This window comes from Epinephelus fuscoguttatus, linkage group LG17 (assembly GCF_011397635.1).
Source record: "Epinephelus fuscoguttatus linkage group LG17, E.fuscoguttatus.final_Chr_v1".
Taxonomy (NCBI): domain Eukaryota; kingdom Metazoa; phylum Chordata; class Actinopteri; order Perciformes; family Serranidae; genus Epinephelus; species Epinephelus fuscoguttatus.
The window spans coordinates 28,640,311-28,662,080 of NC_064768.1; the positions used below are offsets into that span (position 1 = coordinate 28,640,311).

General features: G+C 41.9%; 1 non-coding gene across 1 annotated transcript; it reads left to right on the forward strand.

Annotated features, from left to right (window-relative positions):
* Nucleotides 1-16,904: 16,904 nt before the first annotated feature.
* trnae-uuc (transfer RNA glutamic acid (anticodon UUC)) lies at nucleotides 16,905-16,976 on the forward strand. The gene has a single exon. It is a non-coding gene; the product is annotated as a tRNA-Glu (tRNA).
* The last annotated feature ends 4,794 nt before the right edge of the window (nucleotides 16,977-21,770 follow it).

The following is a 21,770-nucleotide window of genomic DNA, read 5'->3' on the forward strand; positions in this document are numbered from 1 at the left end:
ATGTTGCGTCGTTGTTAATCATACAGTGTCACAGAATTATACTCAATAACAATAACAAAGTATTTTTCCTGTTACACGCGGATACAAGTGCATCCATAGCTACAATAGCTGCACGGGTAGTCGACTCATCTACGACGTCACTCATGGTTGATTAGCAAGTTAATGTTACAATAACTAACTGATGTTTCTTACGGCTGTTTTCCAGAGTGATGTGAATAAGAGTGAATAAACATAACTTTCATACATTTTGCTTTCTGTAAACACGACTTCTGCCTGAATCATGCCAGACAGATTTTCACTGGCAATGGTGGTTGTTTAACAATGTTCAAAAACAACTCCCATGATCCCACGCCACTTCCTGACTCATCAAAGCCCATCTTTTGTTACTGTTTTCATTGAGAGACCCCTGGTGGCAGAAAGTACATACTGTGCTTCTATCATGTGGACATGTCGGTCTATAGCAGTGGTTCCCAACTGGTCCAGCCATGGGGTCAGATTTCTTCTTAGTCATTACTTTAAGGCCCACGCAGTTTAATATATGCAGTGTCATACTTTACATGTTGTCGAGCTCGTTTTCTCTTCCTGTTAAGTAGTTGTCCGTTGGTGGCTCACTCTACAGCAGGTAATGGCACTTGAAAATAAAAGCTCTGTGTCGAAAATTCACTTAACTTCAAAATACAGTGCGTTTTCTACTAACACTTGACACGTTTGCAAGTCGCTTGCGGCCCATTTAGAAAGGAAAACCGCAACCCACTTTTGGACCGCCACCCACCAGCTGGGAACCACTGTTGTATAGGACTCAACTTGGAACTTATTAGTCTTGACTTGGGGCGGTCCAGTGGTGTGGTGGTTAGCACTGTCGCCTCACAGACATGGAAACTCTGCCCTTCTGAGCAGAGTTTCCATGTCCTCCTCGTGTCAGTATGGGTTTTCTCCGGGGTCAGGACTGCCCCTGACCAAACTGGGGCTCTAAGCGAAATTTTATTTGGAGGCCCCCATCCCAAATGTATCATAGGTACAAAATGGCCGTACAACAACTTGCCATTTAACTTGACAACCTTTACTGGCAATAACAAATGTACTGTAGATACAGTAGTTTGGCTGTATGAGTCAAATAAAATAAAAAATTCAACCTGAAATAAATAAATAAATATTAAATAAAAATAACTTCAAACTGAAATAAATAAATAAACAAATCTGAGTCACAAATAGCCATTAATTGCTCATCAAAAGAAAGTAACTTCCACCACCTCAATCCCCCACCCTTGATTAAACACTGAAAATAAAATAAAAGAGGGAGACAGGTTTTTCCTATTTAATCTTATTTTGTTATATTTCTCCCTCTCCCCTCTCTGGAGGCGTCAGATCTCCCTCAGCCCTCCGCCTCTCCCACCTTAATTAAACACTGAAAACAGAAATAAAATACAGAGACATTCTTTTCTATTTTCATCTTATTTAGCTATATTTCTCCCTCTCCCCGCACATACCCCCGAGGCTCGGGTCTCCCCCCTCCGTGGAGCCCGCCCTTCCGTCCCCGCACATACTCCTGAGGCTCCTTTGGACGACATGTCGACAACTCTTCACCTGCTGCAGCTCTGCAAGTGCCTGCCAGCGCACCCCTCTGATTGTTCAGATGTCGAGTGCTGTCAATCATTGCAGCGAGGCATGGGCGGTCAGGTCTCTTCTCTCCTTCCTCGAACTGATTCTACGCGAGCCTCACGGTAGCGAATGTGTGCATCCATTGAGCATATGCGCAAATGCGTCCCCTCGCACAAAATGTGACCCCCCATGGAAGATGAGGCCCTATGCACAGCGCGTGTTCTGCGTTTAGGGAGGGGCGGCCCTGTCCGGGGTACTCCGGCTTCCTTCCACAATCCAAAGATGCAGGTTAATTAGTGACTCTAAATTGCCCATAGGTGTGAATGTGAGTGTGAATGGTTGTGTGTGTCCTGATAGTTTGGCGACCTGTCCAGGGTGTACCCTGCCTCTTGCCCAATGTCAGCTGGGATAGGCTCCAGCCCCCCCGCGACCCTCAAGAGGATAAGTGGTTACGAAAATGGATGGATGGATGGATGGTCTTGACTTGCAGCTGACTTCATACTTGTTGACTGTGTCTTGGAACTTACTGGTCTTGAATTAATACTTGGCCTGGTATTTGTTGGTCTTAATTTGGGGCCTGGGCGGCACGGTGGTGTGGTGGTTAGCACTGTCGCCTCACAGCAAGAGGGTTGCCAGATCGATCCCGGGCATGGGAGCCCTTCTGTGCGGAGTTTGCATGTTCTCCCCGTGTCAGCGTGGGTTCTTTCCGGGCACTCTGGCTTCCTCCCACAGTCCAAAGACATGCAGATTGGGGACTAGGTTAATTGGTAACTCTAAATTGTCCATATTGTCCATTGTCCATGTGAATGTGAGCGTGAATGGTTGTTTGTCTCTATGTGTCAGCCCTGCGATAGTCTGGTGACCTGTCCAGGGTGTACCCTGCCTCTCGCCCGATGTCAGCTGGGATAGGCTCCAGCCCCCCGCGACCCTCAAGAGGATGAAGCAGTTAGAAGATGAATGAATGAATGAATTTGGGGCCTGGGACTTGGCCTTGATTTTGGACTTGTTGAGTTGGCACTTGTTGGCTTTAACTTGTGACTTGACTCAGGACTTGTGGCTGTTTTGCAGAGTGCAGCATCAGAATTTTTAAAATCTGAATATAGTAATCCATGGTGTCTTCACAGGAGACCTCAACATGCCACTAACACCCCTGACACTTAAAATACTGTCTTGAGGCACACACACACACACACACACACACACACACACACACACACACACACACACACACACACACACAAACCTAATAAGGAATTAGCCTCTAGTTTCTAAATTGGCCTTGAGACTCCTCTCAAACAAAGGAGGAAAATAAATGCCAGCTGAAACTGTGCTATTTGATGCAGAAAAACATTAAAATATTCTAATTTAACCAGACTGACTTATGTTTGTCTTGAATCGCAATAAGGTATCAAGTAAAAAGCAAGATTATTTTTGCCTCAGTTTCAGTTTGTCAGCTCTCTCTCCTGATAGCGCTATGATGACTCATTGTTGGAGTCGTGCGAAGGATGTTGGGAAGATTTCATTTGCATGGAGTCATCTGAGGAATTAACAACACCCTGAACAGCTGACCTAAGTCTAATTAGGAAGTGTCTGTCTAAATAAAGTCTTTTCATGTTCATGTGTAACACTTTCCACAAATATTTATCACCGAGCACACGTCAGGGAAGGTCATGCCTAATGCATTCCTGACAGCATTATGTTGATGTGATCGTCTCTGCACTGACGCAGCAGGTGCAGACAGACTGTGCCAATCACTCATTATGTCAATCAATCTTAATATACACGCTATTTGATTACAAGTGTCGTCATTGAGGGTGAATGCTCCTCCAGAGCCTGGACAGTGAAGAGGATCACTCTAATACATTAAACTAGGTGGCACTGTTGCTCTTTCTTACTGTATTGGAGAGAAAGGTGCCGTTGTATTAATCAGTGCAGCATTGTGAGCGATCAGTGACTTCTAAAAATCAATTATGATCAAAATATCAGTAATACTCGTGATTTTATTGTGCTGAGAACTTTCCAATAACAGCTTTGAGTAATAAACCCTGTGATCTTACACAGTGCTCTATAATAATAGTCGTGTCATGATTATGATACACTTGCTGCATTAGTTAAAAGATAAATCCCGCTCTGTTACACTGCCTCCGGCTTTAGATTTCCATTATCTCAGCTATGACAAATTTCAGAGGTTCACAGTCGCTTCTTTTGGAAAATGCTGCCGCTCTAATACCTGTGCTGGCTTCTACGTATAATCAGATTACAGTTCATATAGTCAAATTGTACTTTCTGAGTCGGAAAGTGGGTCAGGATGTTACAGAATAAAAAAAGGCAGCATGGGATCTCACTGCGCCTCCCACACTTGTTTATTCTCTCTCTCTCTCTTTTTTTTTTTTATTTTGAAGATACCAGGTGTCCTCAGAGGATGGTGGTGTTAACTCAAAGTCACTGTGTAACTTCAGAAAACAGCAACAACACCCTTGTCCCTACAAAAGCTGCTGCTGCTTTGATAACGGGCTAAGGCTTAGATATATGATGTGTAGTAAAAAACATCAAAACCTCCACTAAGGGAGAAAAATTGAATTTAATTTACTTTAAGTTTCAGTGTATGAGTGAGATGAGTCTATGTGTCTATCATTCAATATATCAATATCTATATTCCTTATATGCAAAATTAGCCATGGTGCTTGGTTGAAACCCCTACTAGTGTGTCCATGCAACATGTATGCATTAAATTCTCAGTGTAGGGGGGCTGGAGCCTATCCCAGCTGACATTGGGTGAGAGGCAGGGTACACCCTGGACAGGTCGCCAGACTATCGCAGAACTGACACATAGAGACAGACAACCATTCACACTCACATTCACACCTATGGACAATTTAGAGTCACCAGTTAACCTGCATGTCTTTGGACTGTGGGAGGAAGCCGGAGTACCTGGAGAAAACCCACGCTGACACGGGAAGAACATGCAAACTCCACACAGAAGGGCTCCCCCACCCTGGGTTCAAACTAGGAACCCTCTTACTGTGAGGCGACAATGCTAACCACTGCTCCACTGTGCCACTTTTGGTGATATGTGAAAATGGCAAACTTGTTTATTTCTTTTGTCATTTTAAGCCACAATTTTAACTTTTAAAGATATATAGTTAAACACGGTGGTCTGACTCATCTGATGTTTCTGCTGTGCTTACTTTATGTAGGCTATGTTGCTTTGCTATCATCTTTAATAAACCAAACCTACCAGCAAGGAGCGACTGTAAACCTCTGAAATGTATTATTGGAGATGGGGCCACAGCAAGATGTAGCCTATTTTAGCGTGAGATTCACCAAGGAATAAATATATATATATATCAGTTTAAATGTATGCTATATTTAGAATATTTTTCCCCTTTACCTCACATACTAACCAATCAAGGCAGTGGTAGAACATCAAATCCGATCTCAAGTAATCTCGAGTGTTGAGTTCACCCACTTGCTGACGTCCTAGAAGGTCGGGGGTGGGCTCTATTGATGCAGAAGGGTCGAAGAGCTTAGTTCCATCCCTCTACGACCTTCCTATCAAAAGTTATTCGAGAACATACCTTCCTGTTTTTGGACATGACTCCTCAAGTGTCGAGTTCACCCACTTCCCGACGTCCTAGAAGGTCAGGGGTGGGCTCTATTGATGCGGAAGGGTCGACTTTGTTCCATCCCTCTATGACCTTTTGTCAGTGGAGTCTGGTGGCTTTGAGGTAATGGCTTCAGTTCCCTATCGGAAAGGGCTGCAGTAAAAAATATTCTAAAGATCAGCTGGCTAAAACTAACTAACTGATGCCATGTTTGCTCATCTTATACACATGACACTGGGGTTTCCTACCTGCAGAGCATTATAAACAAACATTGTGATTTGGTCTATGACAGATATTTACATATCATCAATGGTTCCAATTATTACGCTGACAGGAATCGCTTGTCAAATGAATGCGATATGATCAGACAAGATCAGATAAAACTTTTATTAATCACGACGGAAATTAAGAAATAAAACTGATATAACATCAAGGCTATGTCTGCTTTGTCTCAGCTGTGCAGCTTTCTCTTTTGATGACACTGGACATGAGCTGGCGCAGAGCAGCACTGTAATCTGTGCCAATGTGCCAATAAGCAGGACATTTATGCAGGCCATAGAGCACTGGGACAATATTAGTGTAGCAAGAAGAATCTATCATAATAAAAAGACTGTAGTTCAACCCATGCAATAGCAAACACTGCCAGATTTAGCAGCTTGCTATGCTCCTCCCTGTGTGAAATTTGCAAACAAGCCTCATTATGTCCACCATATGGTTTCTTCAGCATTATGCACATCTGTTTCTGCAGTAATTCAGTGGGAATTCACTCACCAAGAACCGCCCGAACCCTCTCCCGTCTGGACATAAACTCATAAACTATACCTGGGCCAGAACAGCTTCGGTCACAATAAGTATTCTACAAACACAACAGAACAGGAGGTTTGACATTATGCCCCATCCCTGAGGGGAGATTACCGTAAAGTAATTCATAGCACTACTCAGCAAACTATGAATTACTTGTCAAAGCTTGTCACGCCGGGCTCGGCGGTATAAGAGGGTGCTGGAATTGAGCCCTGGTGATACTCAATTATAGCAGGACAAAGGCATGCAGTGCAGTGACATATTGTGGGGAGGAGAAGTGCAGCAGACCAGAGCTTTGGTGACATGAGGGACACAGCAGTGCATAAAATTGCGATTCTGTTTTTGGTGTGTTGGTAAGCCTTTCAAATGGATTTCACATCAGGGTAGACTTTGTGTGGTTTGCTCTTCTGCTGAAAGAAAAAAAAATTCCTCTTCATGACAGTTAATAGAGAGCTGTCAGGCCTGTGGTAGCAGCAAATGATTCAGTGGTGTATCAGCACGTCCATGCGGTGCGGTCACTTCGCTGACTTTCACCACCATTAAAATTGAGAGTGCAAGACTCCCGTATGAAAATGAGGCCAGAGCAAAACCAGCTTGCACATTAGTGCTCTTATCTGACCGTGTTGAAATGAAAGAGCCCGACTTGGCTGCTGGAATTAAAAGAGATGACAGAAATGTTTTCTCAACATGATCAAAGACAACAGGCTCAATCTGCTCCTGGCTGGTTTATGACTCACTCAGCTCGTGTCTTGCAAACTTTTCTCCTTCATGTGGACATAGAGGAAAAGCTAATTAGCACAGGATAGTAGGCTATTATTAGACCTATGCATGCCTTTTCAGCATTATGATTCATCATCTGTGTGTACTGGGTTAGGCCCTGAACATGGTAAACGTTTTAGATGATGCATGGATGGACTCACACCTTTAAAAACTGCAATAAAGCCCTCCAAACACTTCCTTCTCCGATCCGGTTTTTCTTGGAAGACTCTCAAACAAATGTAATCACCTACTTTATTGGATTTGCTTAAGTAAGTGAATTTGTTTTTGTTTATTTTTACCCAGCCCTGTTCTTTTCTGAGACTTTGTAAACAAGTCAAAGTGAGTTATAAAGCCCAGGGGAACTCAGATATGCAGTTGTGTGTGGGCGACTTTAAACGCCAAGCGTGATCCTGCAGACAGGGGCAGACCAATCGATGACTCTTATTGATGTGGCCCACACTGTAGCTGAGCAGCAGAGTTTAAGTAGCGTGCTCCTCTGTGATGGCTACAACTTTAATAAGTAGGAACAGTAAAAGAAAGTGCATTCTACCAACAAACAGTGTAGTAGGCCATATCCTTTGTAGGGAGGATGTTGCTTTGCTTCTTACCAAGTTATTACAATGTACAACTTCTCTTAAAGACTAAATAAAAACCAACAAAAGGATGAGGGCACCACAAGGTCAACTCAAGGTTTAATAAATATAATAAATAGATGAGCAGCAAATAATAGGAACCCCTGTGACCGAGCGCACTCACACACACTGCTGCAAACATTTGTGGCCAGTTCCCATTTATGTTATATTCCTGTGTACTGATTTTCCTGCTGTTGCTACTAGCAAGCCAGTGCCTCGCTATATTTTATTGAGCATATCAGATATGTTTTGGGTGTTTTGGGACATTTTACCAACAGGATTTCATCGCAGCTTCCTCTCATCCCCTTAATGCAATGTACCAAAAATAATTGCTGGACATTAGATTTGTTATGTCTGTAAATGTTTGCTCATGACTGGAAGTGTTTCCCAAAACAGGCTGCGATATGCAAACATCCTGAGACAAATGTTTGCCTGAATCAAGGAAGTAACAGAGTATGTTGTTGGAAATTTATTCTCTTGTTATTACAGTGGTTCCCAACTGGTGAGTCCTGGGTCCATTCTGAGTGGACCACATGTGACGAAGGTGTCAAGAACACACTTTATTTTGAAGTGCAGTGAATTTCCAACACAGAGCTTTTACTTTGAAGTGCTGTTCCCTGCTGTAGAGTGAGTGACTAATGGACAGCTTAATGACATGGCGCAATGCAATTATGATGCTGAATACATTGGACTGTGTGGACCTTGAACCAATGACTAAGGAGAAATTTGGACCCTGTGGCTGGACCAGTGTGTGGCGTCACTGTGTTATTAGTCACCACTCCTTCACATCAGGCCAGTGAATTGCTATCTAATCTAACAAACCTTCCTGCAGGGTTGTGCAGAGGTGTGAGTGTTTGTTTGTGCTTTAGAATGAAACAATCAGAAAATTAAGTTTTAGTTCTGTTTACTGCTCTGTTCTCGTTAACGCTGCTTCCTCTCTTCGTTCACTCAGGTTTGCTTGACCATCACTGAACGACAAATTCTTGCATAGCATGCCTTTAATTACTTAGATGCAGTTTTGATGTATGCTCTACTTGAGTATTTCCATTTTGTACTTCTACTCCACTACATTGCTGAAGGAATTTGGCTGCTTTCACACCAAATCAGGGGCAGGTTAATGGTTAGTTTAAGCGACACCTGCATAATAAGCATCTTAAAATGGCTTTTCTATACGCTAAGTTGAAAAGTGGTGTGCAATAATTTGGTTACATGTGTTGACATTATGGCATCTAGCCCACTCACTGGCCTTGCCCATGTTATCTCTTTGGTGGCAGATCATTCAGTGCCCTTTTATAAGTGCTTTGCCAAGTGGGTCAAATAGGAAAGTGAGCAAAAGTCTCATCTGATAAAGACTTAAAACTACTGTATCGTTAATTTTAAGTGTTTACAATGACATAAAAATATATACTTTTAAAAGCACTGCCGATTGTCTGTGCCAAGAATGCACTCCATTACTTTCTTCCCACATCTGCCCCAGAGCAATCAGCTTCATACTGAATGATGCAAAGTGAGACGGTATTTCAGCATGATTACCATAATACAAGATAATTTCCACCAGGTGTAGATTTACTTACCCTCTGTTACATCATGCTCAGAGGTAAACAGCCTGTAGTGGGCTTGATTGAATCTCAACGCATCGTGTTGCTAATGGACATGAAAATGTGTTCGGAAAGGCATCCTCGGTCAGACGAGTGCAGTTGGTGACCAAACGCACTTTGTCAAGATAACTCAGTAGCAAAGATGTGCAGTAGGAAAGATAACTACTGGGTGCTGAGGATGCATTTTTACTTTGAAAATGATTTAAATGATTACGGTCTCCATACAAACAGAAACAAAAACCCGGCTCAACAGGCGCAGGAGGCTGCAACATATAAAAAGAGGAACACATCACATCAAAGGTAACAGTTTACCCACCAGCTTTATTGTACACCCCTAAGCACAAACAAACTAAAGGAAAACAAAAAGGGACTGGAGACCCCGGCCAAAAGGAACAAAAGGAGGGAAGACGCTGGGCCAACCACGCAATGAGCCGTCGCTACCAGCGTCTCCCCCTAAACTACCCAAGACATGAATTAAACCTAAAGAAAACAAAAGAGACGAATAACGTGACTACTACGTAAACCCCAGCTCCTAAATGTGCATGGGGGAAAAGAACCTGTTTGGGGAGAGAAAAAACAAGAGTGGAAGAAAAAGATTATTCCCTGCCTGATCTGCTGTCTGTGTGCCATGTGTCATGCATTTCTGTCTCTGTCCTTCTTATCACTTCCTCCTCTCTCTACCTGAGTGCTGATTGCACTCAGGTGTGCAGCAAGCAGAGGGAGGAAGGAGACAAACCTGACAGAGTGAGAGGCCGTTTACACGTTGCCGGCTATTTTCATAAACGGACATTTCACCGTCTCCGTTTTCAAAAAGATCTTTGTTTACACTTACCCGTGTATATATATATATGTATATGTATATATACAGTACAGGCCAAAAGTTTGGACACACCTTCTCATTCAATGCGTTTTCTTTATTTTCATGACTATTTACATTGTAGATTCTCACTGAAGGCATCAAAACTATGAATGAACACATGTGGAGTTATGTACTTAACAAAAAAGGTGAAATAACTGAAAACATGTTTTATATTCTAGTTTCTTCAAAATAGCCACCCTTTGCTCTGATTACTGCTTTGCACACTCTTGGCATTCTCTCCATGAGCTTCAAGAGGTAGTCACCTGAAATGGTTTCCACTTCACAGGTGTGCCTTATCAGGGTTAATTAGTGGAATTTCTTGCTTTATCAATGGGGTTAGGACCATCAGTTGTGTTGTGCAGAAGTCAGGTTAATACACAGCCCACAGCCCTATTGGACAACTGTTAAAATTCATATTACGGCAAGAACCAATCAGCTAACTAAAGAAAAACGAGTGGCCATCATTACTTTAAGAAATGAAGGTCAGTCAGTCCGGAAAATTGCAAACACTTTAAATGTGTCCCCAAGTGGAGTCGCAAAAACCATCAAGCGCTACAACGAAACTGGCACACATGAGGACCGACCCAGGAAAGGAAGACCAAGAGTCACCTCTGCTTCTGAGGATAAGTTCATCCGAGTCACCAGCCTCAGAAATGGCAAGTTAACAGCAGCTCAGATCAGAGACCAGATGAATGCCACAGAGTTCTAGCAGCAGACCCATCTCTAGAACAACTGTTAAGAGGAGACTGCGCGAATCAGGCCTTCATGGTCAAATAGCTGCTAGGAAACCACTGCTAAGGAGAGGCAACAAGCAGAAGAGATTTGTTTGGGCCAAGAAACACAAGGAATGGACATTAGACCAGTGGAAATCTGTGCTTTGGTCTGATGAGTCCAAATTTGAGATCTTTGGTTCCAACTGCCGTGTCTTTGTGAGACGCAGAAAAGGTGAACGGATGGATTCCACATGCCTGGTTCCCACTGTGAAGCATGGAGGAGGAGGTGTGATGGTGTGGGGATGTTTTGCTGGTGACACTGTTGGGGATTTATTCAAAATTGAAGGCACACTGAACCAGCATGGCTACCACAGCATCCTGCAGCGACATGCCATCCCATCCGGTTTGCGTTTAGTTGGACGATCATTTATTTTTCAACAGGACAATGACCCCAAACACACCTCCAGGCTGTGTAAGGGCTATTTGACCAAGAAGGAGAGTGATGGAGTGCTGCAGCAGATGACCTGGCCTCCACAGTCACCGGACCTGAACCCAATCGAGATGGTTTGGGGTGAGCTGGACTGCAGAGTGAAGGCAAAGGGGCCAACAAGTGCTAAACACCTCTGGGAACTCCTTCAAGACTGTTGGAAAACCATTTCAGGTGACTACCTCTTGAAGCTCATGGAGAGAATGCCAAGAGTGTGCAAAGCAGTAATCAGAGCAAAGGGTGGCTATTTTGAAGAAACTAGAATATAAAACATGTTTTCAGTTATTTCACCTTTTTTGTTAAGCACATAACTCCACATGTGTTCATTCATAGTTTTGATGCCTTCAGTGAGAATCTACAATGTAAATAGTCATGAAAATAAAGAAAACGCATTGAATGAGAAGGTGTGTCCAAACTTTTGGCCTGTACTGTATATATATATATATATATATATATATGTATATATATACACACACAAGAGCACGCCAAACCTGTAGGTGGCAGTGTAACGAGAAGCTCGAGCCTTCCATGTATCCATTGTCACCATAGCAACATAGGTCGCACTTTTGACACAGGCGCAAGTTACGGCGCATACTGTGACGTCGGCTGCCTATAACTCTGTTTATCTCAGTTTACATGCAAACGCGCAACTGGAGTTTTCCAAAATCTCCACTCTGGCTGGAGTTTTTAGAAAGACTCGTTTTCAGAGGAGAAATCTCCGTTTGTGTGTAAACGAAGGGCACAAACGAAGGAAGATGTCTCCGTTTATCAAAATCACCGTGTACGTGTAAACGGCCTCTGAGAGAGAACAGGCTGCTGCACATGACATCCATCAACAAATATATCAATCAACTTATCGTTTCAGCTGTGTATAATTGAATGAAACTAGTATATGCCACATCTATATGAATGTATCTCTCTTGTGTGGCGGCATGGTTCCATTCCTATAGCAAAAGCAATATCAGTGTAAACACACACATCACACATCTTCACTTTTTCTCCCATTCAGTGTTCATTCAGCACACTGATAACATACTTATTCTCCAATAAGTGTAGATAGGGAAGAAAGGATTGACTATTAGAGGTGTGTGTGCATGTGTGTGTGCTCGTCTGAGAGAGAGTGACAGAGGAAGGACAAAAGGCAAAGCCCAGGAGTCAGATGATGTTACATCAAGGGTCAGTTAAGCAGACAGTGATGTAATTTGCAGTCAGGAGCACTTTGAATGGCATTCATTGACAAAGTGTCATTTCTCACAAAAGGACTAAAGAGTCTTGTTTACACCATAATCAGAATGAAAACAAAGCCACTCAAGCCCAGCTCCCAGCGGGGTGAGCAACGCTAAAGTCAATCAATATTTCATTTCATTTGTAAATGGTGTGGCATCTCCTTCGTCGAGGGATCACTGTTAGTGTCGACCCATGAATCAGAGCTCAGTTTGAACAAGAGAAAGAAACACAAGCAGCTCATATGTCCAGGTTTTTAAAATGGAGATTTTTTGGTGCATTTTAATGGAACTCAAGGGGGGTCGCCAGGTTGCTATCAGACACGCACACACATTCCCCCGCAAATGCACTGGCGCAGAGATGAGACGGGGGAATAATGACACGGACCCAACAGGGTGACAACTTATTTTAGCCTGAGTAATAGTCTTGTTCATTTGGAGTGACGGGGGATCCCCTGAAGGAATACAGCAGCATGGAATAGCCATGAAGCTAAAATGTGAGCTTTTAGATAAATGAATTTGAGGGAGGAATGTCTTTACGCTGCTCCTCCCCCAGCCTCTCTCTCTTTCAATGTCAATTTTCTATTACAATTGAGCTTCATTTGCATGAATGGTTGGGAGCCATTCCTGCAAAAGCAATAAGATGGCAAATTCTAATTAAACTGAATAATGCAAGATGACAATGCATTAGCTATACAATGAGTTACGTGAAAATGTCTTAACAAGAAATGATGAAATGGGCAACCTGAAGGAATACATATGCATATATTTATACACACACACATCTGCATCTGGTCATAAGATATGTTTATAGCCAGGGTTTAACACAGAGCTGCGTTCTCTCTGGCGTGACAGCAGATGTCGTTCTGTGTTTTGAGACAGCTTCTCCTTGAGCTTTGTTTTCATTTGGAAAGTTTAGAAGTCTGGCATTTGTCATGCTGCAGAATTTTTTACTTAATGTGCTTATTACACAGATTCCTCCATGATTTCCCAGAAGTCACCAGCCTTTCAGATCTGAAAAGAAGAAAAAAAAAGTCATGAAATCCTACTCTCATAACCACTCTGATCGAGAATTTGGATAGCTTCTTTCAGCTTAGAGCCATGTGTTGTCATCTCTGTCCTTATGTGCAAACCCGCCTTTGTCTTTTGTTTTTTTATATTCAAGTGTGATAAATAAATGAATATTATAATTTAAAATAAATATGTATAAAAACTGCATGTGTATATTAATATATTCTCTGCTCTAGTCCATCTGCTGTAAGCCCCATTTCCACCAAACACCTTCGGTATGGTACCTTTGGAACCAAAAATAACCCCTCATACCCCTTTTCCACCAAAGCAGTTCCAGTGCTGGTTCAGGGCCAGTGCTTAATTTGGAACTGGTTTGCCTGTTTCGACAGACAAAAGAACTGGCTCTGGGCCAGACAAAATGGTTCCAGAGCGGCACCAGTTCTTTGCTGGACTAGAAGAAAGAACCACATACGTCATGGGGAAGGGGGCGGGGTTATTGAGACCAACAACAATAAACGAGACCGTGCGAAGCACCAATGAGAGAAGAGAAGCCATGGAAGCATCAAAACAACAGTGGTCCGTCGAGGAAACAAGCTGTCTCCTTGCGTCATGGTCGTCGGCAGAGGTGCAGAAGAAACTCTAGGGAGCTTCGCAGACCAAGCCGGTATTTCTGCATCTCACAGCATGAGATGGCTGCTGCGGGGTACGAGGACCATCGAACAGATTAGCAACAAGCTCAAAAAGTTCAAAAAAGATTACCGGGACCAAAAGAAGGACCTCGGCCGAAGTGGCAACGGGCGGTCTAGGAGAAATCCACATTTCAATGTCCTCGACTCGGTCCTTGGCGACAGACTGGCGTGCCGAGTGACCGGAGCCCTGAACTCAGCCACTGCAATGCTGGAGGCGATGGTGGACGACAGAGTAACGCTGTCGCAAATGGAACCTAGACCCTATCGTTTCCACTGCAAACATTACCCTTGAACGTGGGCGGGGTTGTTGTCACTCACTGCTCCATCCAGCACTCACTGTATTTCCTCCTGAATGAGTCTGCACCTCATTTATCGTCCACAGAGAGAGGCTGCACACTGACATTTTCAGAACAAAACAGAACAGGTTGTGTATTTAGAAATAGTGGATCTGTGGATTTAGTCCATCTCAGGCAAGCTAAGGGGTTTAGTGTTGTCAGATCTCACAGGAATGATGCTCTGTGATGCTTTTTTTCTGTGAGGATTGGGATCACATTTGAAGATCCACTCATTATTAAAAGTGTCTGTCATCCAAAAGGGACAATAAAAACTAAAGTGATGCTCAAAGTAAAGCACCATAACAAGTAAATGTTCCACCTTAAAAGTTGCTGGCAGTCCGCTGAGTGAATTATTTTTCTCAGACTATGGCTGCTGCTAGAGCTAGCAACATGTAAAGGTCTCCAGGACATGATCAGAAGTTACAGCTTCAAAACTAGCCACAACTTAGCCCTGAGCAGAGTGACCGTACACTATTGACCAATTAATCAACAGACTGCAGTGTTCACAGCTCCACCTTTTAGTACCAGATCTGTGTGCTAGGTACCCCAAAAGAAGGGGGACCATAAATGGGTACGGTACGAATGGTTTCACTGGTAGCATCCACAACTTTTCATAATGGAAATGGAAAAAATGCATACCGAGGCTTATGTCTTGTTCCAATGGCCCATTTCTGATCAGGTTGCCATGGTCCCTGAATACCTGACACGGACCTTGTTGATCCAGGTGACATCTGAACCAGTATGACTCTTGTGTTTGAGGTATCACTCATCCTGAGGTAGGCTAGCAGCACTAAGAACCATGCCGAAGGGAACCCAAAATCTTCTCCGGTGTTAACCACTGAGCCATACAGCAATCTCCCAGAACAACAGCCAGATACCATTACAGTGGTAGACATCCAAGAAAGAGTGCCAGGTATGAAGACCTGGACAGCACCAAGCCCTGGCATGATCCACACCTGCTGGCCAAAGAAACTAACCGCACTCCATGAATGCCTGGCAGCACATATGACCCAACTGCTGATGGAGAGAAGCCAGATGAAAAGGAGCCAGATGAAGGGGTGGACAGAAGGGAAGAGGCCAGTAATCCTCTACTTTACGCCCCTGGCCCACATTCATTTTATGTCATCGCTTTATCGTGGCTGGAGTGATCCTATCGCAAGATGGCCCCTTGCTTTATGGTTATCTCTAATTATAGCCTCCATCCTCTCTCTCTCACCTTAGTTTCCTCTCACTCTTTTCTACCTGACCCAGATATCACAGTTTTATTCTACTCCACATCTCATTAAAACCCATTTACTAATGAATGAAAGGATTCAGGTCCATTCTGAGCAACACAACCATCTATTCAGGCTCCAAATCCTCATATAATAACAATTTACAAGCCAGAGAATTTTAAGCATGGCTAAAGGGCTGGCAGAGTTCTTTTAACCACGGTTCAAAGCAATGTTAAGTGTGGGAATCAAAATCCTTCCTCCTGAGAGACTAATAGTAGGAAGCACAATAACATCCTTTTGATCTTTCCTCTGGCATGTTTTCCACAGCACTTCTACTCCTCTGTCATCTGACTCATTCATGGCTCAATCCATTCTCTGGAGAAATAATGCTAATCAGGGCGAGCTAGATATTGTTGAGCATCAGCAGTATCCAGTACGAGGTGCAGTGTGGAGATAGATGAGCATTTCTCATTTTCAGTTAATTACAGGCCTGTCTCGCCATATGCCAGCATACTTTACTGACTGGGGAGTATCTCTTTGATCATGATCCATCATAGATTGTTTAATGGAAAAGTATTTTCCTAACATTATGTGGAGTGTAGCCAATCTTTTTCTGCCATTTCTTTTCCCAATAGCTGATAATACAAATTAGTGATTCTTGATAATAGTAATTAAGGGAATCATCATTCGACATTGTGGGAAATAGCCTACCCTTATTTGCTTTCTTGCACTTCCAAAGCTCTGAGCAAAAGCACAATGTATTACCTTTTACCCACCAAAATTAGCATGTATATACACTTATTTTTCTTTTAACATGGGAAAACCTGCTAAAAACAGGTGATAGACTGTTTTCCCATTGCCAGTTTTTCAGCTGTGTCAAGTTTGACGTCGCAACTGCGCAGGAATTAAGGGCTAGTAAACTGTAGAAAGCAGCACAGAGGCCAGTGAAAATAAGAAAATGTTTCAGTGGTTCCTTTTTTTTAAAACATCTTTTACTTATTTGACCAATCTGGAGGAATATTCTACCACTGCTGGAACGGAGATGGACAGAGTTTGTGCAAGAGATGACAAAGAGTCACAGAAGTTACTGATGTGTGCCGGAAAAAATTAGCAAAATTAGTGCCCCACTCATGTGTGTTGCCATTGCTGCTGATTGGAGCTGATCGCAGCTTGAGCTAACTGATACCCATGACTGCTGCAGAGTCTTTTGTCCTGGGAATGAATACCAATTGTAACCTCTCCCACCAAAGACACAAGCCAGATGTTAGAGGGGTTTTGCCACATTTACACTTCAGTTTTTGTACAAATCAAACAAAGAAAAATCAAGTTGGTGGATAGAGCCAGGATACCTGTTGACACCTTTTCTTTTGTTTCACATGTCCCATATGGTCTAGCGGTTAGGATTCCTGGTTTTCACCCAGGCGGCCCGGGTTCAACTCCCGGTATGGGAAATGCAACTTTTCCAGTGCCCTTGTGCAAGGAAGAGCTGAATCTCCTGCTCAGGCTACACAACCATCGGCAATACTGTCACTCTGATATATATTCCCGCTTAATGGCACATCTGTAGGTCCTGTTTGTGTATTTGGACAAGAGCAATACCGTTAAAAAAAAAACCCATAACGTCCCTCAAGTGCCTTAATGAAGTAAAAGGACAAAAATTGGAATTGGTGCAAACAGTCACCAAATAACATCATGTATCTTGCTTGTCAGGAGAGGTGTCAATCCTTTTATTTCCTTTCCTCAAGTAAGATTTTCCAAAATGCTGGACTGTTCCTTTATTGTCCCTGATAATACAAGTAATATGTCTGAGAAGCTTTGCCAAATTGTGCATCAGAAATGAAGTCATTGAACTGTCAGATATGATAATCCTCATTGCAGTGTATGCACATATACAGAATACCTGAAGGTATGGAAACAAGATGGCTGTAACACACGGCTTCCTGTGTACGCAGAACTGCCTAGACGTATGTGCATGAGTGTATATTCAAGCCAAAGTATGTGTGTTGATCATTGTACCACAGGTGCTGTGGATCTTCAGTTTCAATGAGGATTAAGACCAGTTTTCAAACGTCCATGCGCCTTTCTCAGCTCTTAAGACCCATCTGATAAATCCAATCCTCTCAGATCCACAAAGGCTGAGATGCGCACACAGTTCAATCGATATCCTCTGTTTCTTTGACAGTCATGTCAAGGTCATGCATACAGCAAAGCCTTTGGGTGATACATAAAAAGATGAGTGCCTGGGCATTGAAATGCATTATGGTAGATAGGAGCTTAAAGTTGTATTTATTTATAAGATATTGGCTGGGAATAAATTAACATCAGGAAAGTCATTTTAATCTCCTATATCATATTAGCTGTCTCCTCTTATATTGGCACAAGGCTAGGTGAGGGATGATGTATGAGGGGATAAGGAAAGCTAATCACTGCTAAACAGCACCTCAAGGATTTTGGAAATATTGAGAAACTCTTTTCTATCCTACACAGCACAGCACGGATGTGTCAGTGAGCCCTGTTATTAAACCCACAAAGGATATTTGTCTCCATTTTACGGTAGTCACATTTCAAAATGTTCAAAGGAAACAATCTGTCTGTGTCTAAAAGGAACATCATGGCAATTTTCTCCTTATAATGATATGTTTCTCCCACCAAAGGGAGATTAACCCATTGATGTTTGCTGCTTTGGGACCTACTGTGTTTCGCAGATGGGTAAATCTGTTGTTTTCTTTTTAATTACGGCGCTTTGTCTTGATAATTGTATTTCTTTTATATGTAAATCATGCATTGGGCCATAGACAGTTTGAAAGATTGGGCCTGTTTTACTGGTAAAGCAAAGCAACTGGTATGAGCCTGATATCCAAACATATGAATGATGTGGCCATTTACAACAATAGACTGGGTATACCTCTACGCATATACACATAATAACAAGAGACACAAAAACATAATTCTGATTTAACCTCAACGTGAGGAAACCTTGGTTATCAGTGCTGTATTTACAGCCATTCCACAAGATGCTCTCTTACCCTTTTCCACCAAATTAGCTCTGGTTCTTGACCGGTTCCGTTCAGGATTCTTGGAACCTTGGTGCTGCTTGTTTTTACCCAAAAAACCAAGCATGGAATAACTATTAATGAGTCCACTGCCCACTCTTTGATGATTCCTAACTTGAGCTTTTCAGTGTTGCTGTTTCAATGCTCCCTTTTCAACCTGTACATTATGACATGCTAGCTGATGTCGTCATGGTGTGCATGTCAGGCAGAGGAAGACCTGCTATTCTTGGTTCCACTTGTGAAATCAGCTTTTCAGGCTCTGAATTATTTTGGTTATTTTGAATGAAATACTCTAAACACTTCAAAATTAGATGCAGCAACCAGAATGGAACTGGTTCCCTGTTGGTGGAAAAGGGGTATCAGAATAGCTGTTGTAAACATATCCAAAATGAATGGTGCCAAAAGGTTCCAGAATTTTAAATAGACTTATTAAAAAAAAACCAAATTATTATTCGGTTTCTTTGGAAAGGCAGACGTCTAAAAATAAAACTAGTCACTCAAAGAAAGAAGGAGTTTGTTAGACTATACTAAATTTTAAGTTGTATTTCCAGGCTCTTACCTTTTGCCAGTTATTAAGTTTGTTCAGTGGAAACACCTCAACTCAATGGCTCAATATTGAGAGGAATTTGGTGGCACTAGGTCACTTGAACGACAGGCCTCTCTGTTGGAAAATGCAGACTGAAGCACAGACAAATAATAAGCAAAAGCAAAAGCTCTGCAAAAGCAGAGCAATGTCGTGTATGTTGTTCAGTGCAGCCAGGAATGCACAGATTTATACACTGGGGAAACAAAAAGCTGTCCACTTACATCTACAGGAGAAGGGACACTCCTCCATCTTGGCCAGGGAGGACAGATGCTTTGAGAGAGGTGTAAAAGAAGCCATCTACGTCAAGCTGGAACGACCATTGTTAAACAGAGGGGATGGCTTACGACACCACTTATCACCCACCTACAATGCAGTCTTGGGATCCCTCTCCAAACGACTTCACACCCATTCACCCCTGGTCCCACCTGACCCTAACGACTCACATGGTGGGCAGGTGGGCCAACGACTCACATCGTGACCTTAATGACTCTGCAGGAGTTCACACCCACACAGGATTTAAAGCCTGCAACCCTGCACCAGTGATTTAGAACTGAAGAAGCTTCTTGGATGAGAGGCGAAACGTCTTCAAGAAACGCAAGCAAGTCCAGCTGCCTAAGATATGGCACTTTAGATGACAAATAATAAGCCTATACGATTCAAAATTTTTGAAAAATTGAAACGATATATAACTGGAATTCACACTGGCATGCCAATCCACCAGTGTATTAGAATAATTCATTAAGGTCTGGAGGACAATATTTTACCTCATATCAATGGTATAATTCAGGTGAACACTGATGACACTGGTTTAAGAAGCTTTCAGGATCTGAATGAAACATATGAATTGTAATCCAACTCCTTTTTTTCTGTAGGCTATCTACAATTACGATCCGATATACTGCTTGCAAATATCTAAAGTGACAGCCATGTGGTTATTCATCCAGTAATGGGCTTAATTATGAAACTATCTGGATTAGCTAAAGGACACTCTTGTTTAGTTTATAATATTTTGTTAGAACACGCACAAACTCCACTGGGTGATATGTCAGTTTGGAATAATGACTACATTCAATCACTGATAGATTGGGTCAGAGTTTGGGGGAATGTTTCCCTTTCTTCACAAAACTTAAATCATAAATTAAGACTCTGAAATTCATATATCAAACTTACTTAACACCAAAGTGGCGTTATATGATGAATATATTAACGTCTCCAAACTGTACCCTGTGTGATTTGATTTCTTACATACAATGTGGACGTGTCCATCGTTAAGATTGACTGCTCTATAGCATGTATGCTAATCAATGATGATTAAAGGCAGAACTTTAACCATACTCAAAGGCAGCTATGGCTATCAGCATGCACTGTTCCTAAAAAAGATGTTGGCTGTTAGGTGGTAGCTGCCACACAGTCTTTCTACACAACAGTGAAATTACTCTTTAATAGAGATCTTATCCGTCGAACTCTCTGTTGAGGATGAATTGGGCAGGTCATGTTATGCTTGAGGCCAGGGAGGAGGCACTAAACTTCATTTTGTTTTTATTTGTACTCTATAATGCACGTTTGAGATTAGGCATAGGGTTATCTATATATGCTGTGACACTGACAGCAGTTATGTGTTAAAGTGTACCTGCAAGTTTTGTCAAAAAGGAAAAAGAAAACAAACATTGTGTGCAAGCTTTGATTTTGCCTAAAGTTGCATCATTAGTTCAACAGCAAATTAAGAATTGTATTTGTATTCTCGTGACAAGTTGTGATATTGCTCTTGTATGATATTTGATATTTATTTTGAGTAAAAAAAAAAAAGACACGAACATACAAACAAGCAGACAAACAGAAAGAAAACAAATAATGAAAAGCATCATGAAAATCGACTGTCAATGTATAGTTACTTTGATTTACCCATTCGAAAAGGAGTGAATGAAGTGAAACAGCTCCTGTAACTCAAAATCTAAAATAGCTCACCATGATACTGAACCTTTATCATTAAGCAGAAGACGCTGATGGGTTTGCTGATAGTTTGCCTTTGTTGGTGCCTTTGTTTCTTTACATACTAATTTCTGTTACGCTGAGTTTAAAACAGGTTTCCTTGTATTCCCTACAGGCATACACAAACTGCAGTGACACACATGCAAGCATGAAACAAACAAAAACTTCTAATCAGATTTGTCTTAAAATAATTAAATGTAACAGACATTCATAAAGTGTTTTTTTTTTTTAAAAATAAACTTTACTGAAATTGTTATGCAGAAAGATTGTAACACATTGTGTATAAAACATGAGTTCACAGTTCCAGACATGCCTGGGAGAACTAAATGTTGTGGTAAAAAGGATAAAGAAAAATTAATACTTAAAAGTTATATTGGTACAGTGATTTTAGGCTATATTTTAACATTTTTTGAAGATGTTTTCTTTAAGAATTTGGATTCATGAAAATAAAATTCAGTAAAAATAATATAATAACATACATATAATAATAATTAATATATAGTGAAGGATTACAGAAGGTCGTTATAGTTAACTCCACACTTGTTTTGTATGTGGGTCAAACAGTCAAACCCATCTTGCATCATTTTTCTTGTGACGCGGACTTGTCAGGCAAGGAT